A 12046-nucleotide genomic window follows, 5' to 3' on the forward strand; every position below is an offset into this window, starting at 1 on the left:
AAGTAGGACTTACAATCCTCCTTTTGGTAAGGAAAGCATTGGTTAGTACAACACCAACCAAGCATCTCCATAACAAGAGTGACAATTCAACAAAAAGTTTGGATCTACATGTGTTGTTAAAACTCTTCTCCATTGCAAAAGACAATAGAAGCACTGTATGATCCTTTATTGATGGAGAAGGAATAAAATAATAAGTTAATTTCTACAATAAGGTTTGTAAGGTTAAGGCATGTTGACCGATCAACCAATCTAAAAATGTGGATCAACAATAGTAACTAGTTCCAAAGGCCTCATGAGCTTTTCCATTTTCACAAAATTACCTGTAATGCATGCCCAACCCTTAACAAGTTGAAATGGTGACAAAGGAGACAATAGAACCGTTGTGATCCACCACATCTTGTACACAATCTTGTATAATAAGTGATTCCCAGTGCATTGGAGTAAACTCTTTGTCGCTTGTGAAATAGACAGAAGGGTTTTTCAAGATGTAGAATTAGCTTGTTGAGTTTGGTTGTTTGTCCATGGTAGATTCACCAAATTTTTTTTTCAACCCATAATTAGTGTAAGGGAAAGAAGATATTCATAATTAGCTTGTTGAGTTTGGTTACTTGTCTAGATATGAACTCCCGATGTGATGTTCTAGTTTTACAAGTGTTGTGGTCAACATATTAGCACATATTGTTACTACCATTTGAGATTTTGTTGCATGAACTCAACCAACAAGGAAGCCTACTTGGCTAACAAATGAAAATGGATGTTTGAAATAGATCTCAATAGCCATAGGCATGAGTGCATCCACATTCACTTTTTTTCCAAACTGTAAGTGGAAAAACAAATTGAATTTAATTCGTTATTATGGATTGCACTATTTGAAGGTAAACAAGTAGAGGTTATGCCCATAACTCCAAGTAATTGCAATTAAACATGCAACTTTTAGATTCCATTCGACCATCTATTGAAGGTTTACTCCATTCCAAAGATCTTAAATGATGAATTGTTACGGTCCAAAGACAAGAAATAATGCAAAGTGTTAGCCATGGAAAAGATCTAAGGAGGTGGAAAAGATATTGAGAATTGGCTCTAAGGAGTTGGAAAAGGGAGCCTTTGATAGGTGACATTTTAGATAGAAGATTTGGTGGAGAGTAGTACTTATGTCACATATGAGACACGTCTATTTGTTGAAAAACCTAACCAAATGTTCCTTCCAAGGATACATATCACCTTTATGTGCTAAGGTTATTCAATTTTATCTATCATGAAGGATACAATATACATCACCCTTGTGCACCAAACTTCATCTATCAAAAAGAGTAAAACATTATCCAGTAGGTCTTAGTGGGACTGGATAAACTCAACCATGATATCATTCCATCTAAGAGATCTCCATTTGCCCAAAGAGTGTAGAGTATATGAACCATGTAGTAACGGGTGAGTAGGCCATGTTATGTAAAAAGCCATGTACTATCATGAATGCAAGTTAGGTGATAAATAAATTCTAACTCTAGCTTAGGATGTCCCTTAGATGTAGTGTATCCAAATTTCATGTAATAAAGTGCCTTCATATTTTTATTACTAGCTCTAATTGTGTCTCAATAACGAGGATAAATATAGTCCTTGTTAATGAGGCGTGTATAAATTCATAAGTGGGAGGTGTTTTGTCTCCTTCAAAATAGGCTTATAAAATATATATTTGTCATATAGAACAAAAGCAAGGCTTAGCTTGATGGATAGTCACCTTACATTTAAGTGCACTTGGGTGATAATAATATCGGGGTGGGTGACCTCTTAGGGAGTTCTTCTTTTAAGTAAGTGGTTGCTCCTCGTGTATAGTGAATTGTGTTAATGAAGCCTTCATAGCCTAATCATCAAGTAAGCCATAGCGAGAATGTCACATTCCTTGTGCGATCTCTTTTTTGATTTCAAAAGAACTAAAATTTAAAGCTTTTTTTTGTTTTTCTAATCCGTAAATGCTAGTTGTGCTAATGAACTTGTTGCCATGCTTATTGCTTTGGCGTCCAAAATAGTCTCCCCTTCTCTCTCTCTTCTCTATCCACACCCCCTCTCACAAAAAAAAAACATAATCAATGATGTATGGAAAATGCTAAAAGTGAATCCTCTTCCCTTTGCTAGTATATAAAAGGGAGGAGGGTATTATATAGACACAGTGAATATGAGAGGAGGCTCTAATTTTGATTGAATGAGAGAGAATGTTGAGAAAAGCAATTGATACTTGCTCATAGAGACTAGATGTATGCCTTGAAAAGGCTAGAAGATAGATAATGATGTATGCTCTAGGAAGAGATGTTAAGAATCTCATATGCACAGTGAGGAGAGTGGTACTACCCAAAAGTTATATAAGCATGTACTTGACACTCATTTCAATGTAATGCTACAAATCAATTGAGTAACTCAAGATTGTGTTTATGAGTCCAAGCTAATGTATCTTGGAACCTAATTCACTTGAGTTACAATTCTTCATTCTGATAATGTATCGTGTGTTTCACTTGCGTCCACCATAGCAGATCTAGTTCTAGGTCCATGATTCTTAACATGGTATCAGAGCCATGGTTGAGCTAGATAGCTAGTGGATGCATCTTACTTCTTCTCTGTATACTTTGAATCCTTCCTATTTTGATTTCTTCTCCTTGTACATGCCATCAAAATTCTATTTTCGTCTCAATTTCTTCAATAACCAACCATAGGAAATGTGTCTTCTCTTCTGCGAGCTCCTCCAAAGTTTGGTAGTGGAGTTGCCTTGTACACTTCTGTGGTCTTTCCTGCAGCCTTTTTGTTGGCAAGCAGTGATGCTACAACAACATTAATTGATCCAAATCTCCCACACACAATTGCTATTAGTGCTGTTGTTGCAATTGTGCTTGGAAATGTGGCTAACACTTGAACTCTCCCCCAAATAAATCAGCTTCGTGAAAGGACTACAGAGGCCATAGCATTGAGACAGGAGCTCCTTGTACAGTATGAGTTGTTGCAATCATGTCTTCAAAGTCTTACACATGAAGCTAGAGGCACAGTGGCTACAATTTCTGAACAAATTGAGTAGTTGAATGAAGTGGAAAATCTTCAAAAGCAATGGAAAATGCAAGCTGAAGCCAATGATGAGCTTGAAAGGCTTTTGCAATCCTCGCCCCTACTTTTTGAGTGGTTGATTGTTTAGGCTCAATGCTTTCAACAAAAAAGAATAAGATTGACATGAAAAGACACTCAGGAATTTACCTTTTGCTTACAATGTGCGGGTTATTATTTTTCTAGAATGCTAACTCACCAAAGTGGCTGTATCAGATCTTTTTGTCCCATATGCATAATCTCAATGTATATATGAATATTTCGGCATTGGAAAGAGGCTTGAGAGTATTGCAAATGAAGAAACAACCCTTGCCTACAGTAGTCCATTCTTTCATGGTGCAATCTCTAGATGGGCTTGCTCGAACTCACAGGTTTGCTACTACATCAGCTGATGTTCCAGCACAAGGAGGAGAATGGATAATTATAGCATCTGCTGCACCAGTGAACTCTGCCAGAGGAATTGGACTTTCAAGGTGAATGCTAGAACTCCAAGTTGGCGCCCTAGTGAACCAATGTCAATGTACTCCAAACCCCAATGCTATCCAAAGAAATATGTATCCATCTTGTATGCACAAGCCATTGCACTACTCATAAGAAAATCCAATGTAATGTCAAGCCACGAGTCAAAGAAATATGAAATCCCGAAATCTATGTATCCCAAGGTTTATGTCATATCAAGCTACGTCAATGTACTTGTTTGCATCCATCTCAAACTCACTGAGAAAGAAGATCAAAAGAATCTTACAAGAAGATTGAAGCAAAAGGAGAAGTACCACGCATCAAAAAAAGGGATAAAGAACACAACAAAGGAGAAGAGCATGAAGACAAAGACAACCAAGAAGACCCAGAAAATCGAGAAAAGCAAAGAATGCCAAAGAAGCATAAAGAAGATAAAGAAATTTATGTTGTTGACAACAAAGAATTTCCCATAGTGAATCTCCCTTAGTGGATCTTGTTTCCCATAGTGGATGTAAATACCCTGCCAAGATGTAAAGTTTCAAGCCTCAACTTGACTAGGCTGCCAAAGAGCTAGTCTCCTGGTCCATGTTCACATGCAGGGGGGCAAATGCCAGCAAGGGTAGAGACTCATCATTTGAGGGGGGGTGTTGAGAAAAGCAAATGATGCTTGCTCATAGAGGCTAGATGTATGCCTTGAAGAGGCTAGAAGATAGACAAATGATATATGCTCTAGGAAGAGATGTTCAGAATCCCATATGCACAGTGAGGAGAGTGGTACTACCCAAAAGTTATATAAGCATGTACTTGACACTCATTTCAATGTAATGGTACAAATCAATTTGAGTCACTCAAGATTGTGTTTATGAGTCCAAGCTAATCTATCTCAGAACCTAATTCACTTGAGTTACAATTCCTCATTCTGATAATGTATCGTGTGTTTACTTACGTCCATAGCAGATCTAGTTCTAGGTCCATGATTCTTAACATAGAAGAGTTGCAATCATCATCAACCTCAAATAGAGCTTCCCTACCTTGGGTGTGGCTCTCTAACAAACTCTTTTGTGGTAGTACTCTTATTGCTCCAAGTCTTCCTCTACCTTTTCCTCTTGCCTTGATTCTCACCAACCCTTCTTTGCCAACTTCTTTCATTATAGCTTACTACCATTCATTCTACCTCAAGATCCAATCAAGATTGTTACAACATGATGGCTCCGAAAAGAAAAAGTGTAATCGTAGTGAAGCAAGTCCCAAGCACAACGGGAGTGGAGTATGTGGTTGCAATGATAAGTCTAGCAGTATTAAATTAGGGGAGTTTTGAGGTCTCGAAAGTACCTTGTAGGATGGAGAGAGAGAGAGAGAGAGAGAGAGAGAGAGAGAGAGAGAGAGAGAGAGAGAGAGAGAGAGAGAGAGAGAGAGAGAGAGAGAGAGAGAGAGAGAGTGTGTGTGTGTGTGCTCTAGACCAATGGGAGAAAGCCTTCATAATAAAAATTTTATTTTTGAAAAATCAAAAAATTATTTTATAAAAGGATATAAAACAATACTATTGTGAATGTGTATTTTTTATGTTAAAGTCTCGAACTGCTTTACATTAATGATATATTTGGGACTATGTGATCATGATAATTAAATCTACATTTAAATCATAAAAAGTTATACTTATCTTTGCTTTCTTCTCTGTCTTCTTCCTCTCGTCTTTTTGTCTACTTTGTTTTAGCTTTTGTCTCCCTCTCTTTGCTATGGATATAGAAATCCAATCTTCAACAAGGTGCTCAAGCTCTCATATCGGTACTTAATTCATTTCAAAATGATGGAAGATGGACTCATATTATTATTAGTGAAGATAGTTGGATCATCATGCAATAAGTAAAACGTTGGAAAAGACAAAGGTGCGAGAGCTCTTTTATATTTGCTTGGAAGGGAAGAATCAAAGATTTCAAACTTATAGTAATTAAGAACAATGTAAAAGAGATACTAGTACAATAGGCATTTATGCATAAAGAGTTACATTTGGAACCAAGAACCTAAAACCTTCCAATGCATACACCTAATTGTAAGTATTTGATTCTTAATGTCTTTCTTTTCTCAAACTTGGTATTAGATTATATTATGACAAGGTTGGTTTGTTTTGTAGATGTCTATCCATATAATCTTGAGGAATGACAATTGATTGAGTATATTATTGATGTTATGCATGTTTCTATTGGAGAAGAAATGTACAAAGGTAGGAGAAAAATACAACTTGTAGCAAAGAATAGGGTGTTCTTTTATGACAATTATTATGTTGTCCCAATACAACATTGCCAATGGGGAGCAATCCCCTTCTTCTTGGCTTGACTTTTCAAGCTTTGAATGGTCTTTGCTAAGCCCAGCCACTAGTGAAAGCTACAGACGTAAAATATTTTTTGAGATACAAAGAGTGTTAAAACCTAATATATTAAGTAGGTTAAGAAATATTACTTTGTTTATGCCTATTATCATATTTATCGAATTCTTTTCCAATATCGAGATATGAAGATAAAATACCATGCTCTTAGTGAAAACAATAGGATATGATCATGTCTCGTAATTTGTTGATGAAGGGTGGGATACTAGGTTAGAAGGTAAGATAACTTGTATAATAGATCATGACTATGTTTCTTATATATATATGATAGCTACTCAAAATTTCATCTTTAGATTTTATTAAAGTAGATGGCATTATGTTGGTGCTAGTTTGGTTGCTTTAGTCCAATATCTTGATGATTTTAGTAAAGATCCTATATTGGATCTTGATGTTTTGTTCGATAAAGATGTTATGAAGATCCTAAAGGTTAGGTCATCATGTACACTACAACAAGTGAGGATGAATAATAACACCATAATCATTTACCCATGTTTATGTTTTGAACAATAAAAGGGTAAGCCAGTATATTAAATTACACATACTTAAGTGTATATTTGATTCTACTTGTTGAATGTCAAATATTTATGTTGAAATTTTTGGTAGATATCAAAGAGGAGAGAGAAGAATATACAATGCAAGGATATTATGGAAAAGATTTATTTACTATCAATATGAATACAAGTATTGATATTGAAGCAAATCTCTCTTTGTTCTCATTATGTTTATATAGATAGATATTTACAGGATAATATATGAAAGATATAAAAAAAAGCTATTTCTTTTGGGAGGAGTTTTCATAGGAAAAAAATCATTTTTAGGAGTCCTTTGGCCTTTCTTTGGCCATTTGGTTGCCTTAGGTGATGAGAGTATATCTTCACTTGCTACAGTTGTTACACCTCTCCTTGTTGCCTTCAACACTCTCTATGTCCTTTATGCCTCCTTGGTCTTATTGCATGCAATTGATGATCATGTACTTTAAAAGCTTTGCTTGAATATACCAAATGTGCTCCTTATTTGTAACAATCCTTCGAAAACAATATACATTCAAATAAAAATAATGTTATTTTACCATTATTTTGCAATGGAGTATCTTTTGAGTAAAACTCTATCTAAAAGTTGACTGTTGCTTATGTTACCTTTATAATTTTTTCATAATCTAAATAAATAAAATAGATTAATATTCTAGCATTGGTAATTACCCTTCAACCACATGAGTGGCTATCTTCTTGATGAGGATACTACAATCAACAACACACAATGAAATTATCTAACATTTTTATGGTGATTTGTGGAATTAACATTTATTAACATATTCTAATCAAGAGCTCACAATAACTTGTCTATACTCCATATTTGCAAGTAGATTAGAAGGCATATGAGGCATTTTCTCTAGTATTTAAATCATTATTTTTGCTTCTCTATATTTAAAAAAAAGGAGCACTTATAATTTATATATATATATATATATATATATATATATATATATATATATATATATATATATATATATATATATATATATATATATATATATATATATATATAAAATAATCAAGTAGCCTTAAATAATTTTACTTATATATTGGTATCTCCATGGGTACCCTTTAAAGAATTAAGTAAATAGCATTGTTTGTTAATGCAATCTATTGCAATCAAGCACCAATGAGATGTGAAAATATTCATACACCCATACTTCAATAAAAAGGTATTTTGAAAAAATGAGATAGAATAGCAAACTACTTAATTTTTATGGTATGGAATCAATAGGAGCTCCGAAGTTTCAATAAAAAACAATTGGATTGAGCCAATGCCCAAGTCCATCTATTTCAAGCTTATTTTTCCTCATGGAATTGGAGATTAAGAGATCAAGCACCTCAATTTTGTGTTATATATGTAGCGGGAACTCACGCATAATGCACCTAAAAAGAAGTAAGATAGTGAGTATATGAGTGTACAAATCAATACCATAAAAATATAATTCTATAGAAAAAAAATTGAGTATGTTATACCTTAATCTTGCAAAAAGAATAGAATGATTGACTTCTCTTCTCTCATCCTTGAGGATCTCAACACATTCTGAGTCAAAAATAACACTACTCTCCCTATTGCCTATGTCACCAGGAAAAAGCAATGTACATTGAAGCCCTATTGGTCAACACTTTGAAGTAGGTCAGAGATCTCAGTTTCTAATGGGCCCAGCTACTTTGCTTCCTTTTCTTTTGCTATCTCTATTGTGCTCCCTCCATCTCTTTACTTGTTATTCTATAGCCTTTACCTTTTCTTTAGAAAGCCTTATAACTTTTTCATGTGTGATATCTTCAATTCTAGGGCTTTCATTTACCTTTTTCTTTCTATATGGTGGGACATTCAAAATATTATATATATTTACATATGTAAGAGAAACTGCGTGAAGAACCTTAACAAGTCTATATTTGATCCTTTTAAGAATGTTCATATCTTTGTTCGTTAAGGTCACTCTACATGCATGAGCAGCACAAATTTAAGCATCCTAAAAAAAACTCAATAGAAAAATAGTTTGTGCCCTTCTAGAGACACTCAAGAGCTATTCTTATCCATCTAAAACTATTGAGAGAATGCTTATCATAGATCTCCTTGCAAAGTCTCTAAAAGGGAAGCTTTGGAATTGCATTGTTCAAGGCCCTCATTGTCTTTCTAATCTCCCTTAAACATCTCACACCTTAAAAATTTCTCTTTGGCTTGCCATTCTTGAGAGGCTTTGTGGATTGCTTGATCTTTTGAGGCAACTATCTGTTAGCAGTCATGTTTGTCATGTCTTGTCATCTCCTGCCTATGAGCCTCAGTCTGAGTCAGACGAGGACTTTAGGAGCTCTGACTTGTCTATCACTTGTTTTGACGGAGGAGGTAGCTCATTTTAGAGCACTCAGTTTATTGCATTTCAGTGCATTTCCTCCTTCAGTCGGGATTTTATGTGCATTTCCCGGGGCAGTTTCTGCATTCTTCAACCTGCCTCACCTGTCAGACATTGTCCACCCTTTCCGGGATTTTTCTGAGCATTCTTGGCATTTTTACCAGCATTAAATGCTAGTTGGATCAGCATTAAATGCTGTTCGGACATATTTATGGCCTCAAATTTCAGGTCGGCCAGTTTTTGGGTTTTTGGGCTATTTATAGCCATTTTCCACTTGGCAATTAGTTGTATTATCATATTTCCTCCTTTGGCACGTGCCTGATCTGGTGCCCTCATTGACGCTTCGGGCTGCGTGCAAGGACTGATCAGTCCATTTCAGTGTATTCAACATTCATTTCAGTCAGTGGAAATTTTCTTCCTTCATTTTCTGCTTTCTCTCTCTCTCCCTTTGTGTTCGTGTTTCTTCTTCCGTTGCGCACTCTCACATGGTATCATCGCCTAACTGAGAGCACAAAGGAGAGCTTCCATTGTAGAGGAGGACGCTATCAAGTGCAGCCTTTCTTCCCTCCTTTCCAGCCCTTGGTGGTGCTGTCCAGACTGAAACACAGCCTTCCATACCTGTGTTTTGTTGTTTTGCAGCATCAGGAGGAGTAGGCAACAGTTTTCTAGGTGTTTGCAGCTTGCATTTGCATCAAACGTAGCCAACAAGAGGTGGTCAACATCAGCAGAGGAGAAGACGTCATCATCAGGAGGATAGGCGACAGTTTTTTTCTCCAGGCGGCAACATTTTCACTCTCCTCTTGCAGGCGACAGCATCTTCTGGGTCTTTTTTGACATAGACGACTCCATCTTGACTATCTGTTGGTTGCAGATTGTTTGGTGATTGTAGATATATACGAAGATGTCTTATCACCAGTTCTTTGCTGATTTAGAGGATGAGGTTGCATTCCCCACTTCGGTGTGATCTTCCGTGATTAGTACCTCATCACATAGGCCTTGGACCTGCTCATGGAACCACTGAGAGTCATGTTTGCAATACGTACCTGAACGATTCACACGAATTCCCATTCCTTCCTCTGAGAGACGGAGAGACTTTCATGCTAGTTCACGCGACGACCGAAGGTCACCTAGCCCATTTGACCAAGATCCCTCTGTTCCCCATTCTCTCCATGTTTCACAGAAGGCTCGTTCTGCTGGCCTTCATATGCCTTCCATGGCACCCTCTATACAGGTGCCCGTACTCCCTTCTTTGCCCAAAGAACATCGGCTTGATGGTTCCAACTACTCGCTTTGGTCGTGTAAGGTGGAGTGTATCCTTGATACCTTCGATCTTTGGGAGTTTGTTACCCACCGTATTTCCCGTCCAATGGAGGATTCCACCATTGGATCATTGATGGATCGTGCGGCCTTATGGGATCGGCTCAACTCACGAGCTCGATCTTTCCTCCTTATGAGCTTACAAGATTCTGTCCTAGTGCATGTGCACAGGTTGCGAAAAGCAGCGGAAGTGTGCTTCTTTGTACCATCAGAAGACTTTTGCCCATCGGATTACTCTCAAGATGAAATTATTGATGCTCGTTGTTGATGATTCTTCTTCCATGAAGGATCATATCAATAGGTTGGAGGACATGAGGGATGAGCTTGCGTCCCTTGACAGGATGATCTCTTCCGAGGATATGGCCATGATTCTTTTGACTTAGCTACCATCTCCCCGTTTTGATGTCTTCTACACCAGCCTTCTTACATCGAGGACCTGTGAGAAGCTTCTATGGGAGGAGCTTGCCCCGCTTGTTTTGGAGCATGACGAGCGTGCCAAAGAGGTAGCCAGTGGATCCACCTCCATCAAAGCTTTTGTTGCAGGTTCGAGAGGGGGGACACAAAAGAAAGGGAAGTCACAGGCTAAAAGATGGGAGAGTTCTTCAGGTTCTGACTCGGCGAAGCCTAAATGCCCATACTATGGGAAGGGGACACATCTAGAGGAGAAATGTTGGAAGAAGTACCCTCACCTTCGTCCAAGAGCGAAGGATGGAGCTAACACATCCGAGCCTTCTACCTCTACTCCAGCGGTTACGCATGAGTCAGTGTTCCTTCATATTGTTGACTTGAAGGAGCCTTCTTCAGTGGTTGCCTCATCTTCTGAGAGGCCTTGGCTGGTTGATAGTGGAGCTTCTAGTCATATGACTCCCCGAGGTGATTTGTTGCAGGATCTATGCCCTTCTGAGGGTTCAGTCACTGTTGGTGACATTGTTTCGGTGCCTATTTGTGGTGTTGGCACTTTGCCTTTATTTCCCGACCGCGTGTCGCGCTCCCTTTCCTAGGCTCTTTATGTTTCTAACTTGGGCTTTCCACTCCTCTCAGTCTATGGCCTTACTAGGCTTGGTACCCAGGTTGTCTTCACCGAGCAGGCCTTTTGTATTGAATTTTCTTCTATAGGGGCTCTTATTGCGATAGGTTGGCACGAGAGCGGGCTTTATAAGCTCCATTCCCCTTCTCTTATACAGGGTCCTCCGAGGCAGTTGTCTATTGCTACACCTGTTTCCACTTGTGCACCCTCTTTTCCACAGGTTCCTTCCCATCCCCCACCCTCTCCTCCGGTGGTTCCCTTGTACCCCCCATCCCTTTCAGAGGGGGACGATCTCGGTGATGTGGCTGTGGATTTCTTGGCCCCTACTGTTTTATAGGGGGCTTCCTAGGATCGCGAGGAGTTTCTTCATCGGCAATCTTCATCGACGGACTTCATCGACCTTGACATTCCTCTTGCCACCCCAGGATCCGTTTCTCCCTTGGCCTTCCGCCACATCCAGGATCTGAGAGGGGGTGTTAGTAGTCATGTTTGTCATGTCCTGTCATCTCCTACCTGTGAGCCTCAGTCTGAGTCAGACGAGGACTTTAGGAGCTCTGACTTGTCTATCACTTGTTTTGACGGAGGAGGTAGCTCATTTTAGAGCACTCAGTTTATTGCATTTCAGTGCATTTTCTCCTCCAGTCGGGATTTTATGTGCATTTCGCGGGGCAGTTTCTACATTCTTCAACCTGCCTCACTTGTTGGAAATTGTCTACCCTTTCCGGGATTTTTCTGAGCATTCTTGGCATTTTTACCAGCATTAAATGCTGGTTGGATCAGCATTAAATGCTGGTGCGGACATATTTATGGCCTCAAATTTCAGGTCGGCCAGGTTTTGGGTTTTTTGGCTATTTATAGCCATTTCCCACTTGGCAATTAGTTGTATTAT

This window comes from Lygodium microphyllum, chromosome 28 (genome assembly GCF_053477565.2).
Source record: "Lygodium microphyllum isolate KBCC chromosome 28, Lygodium_microphyllum_v1.1.10, whole genome shotgun sequence".
In the NCBI taxonomy this organism is placed as follows: Eukaryota; Viridiplantae; Streptophyta; class Polypodiopsida; order Schizaeales; family Lygodiaceae; genus Lygodium; species Lygodium microphyllum.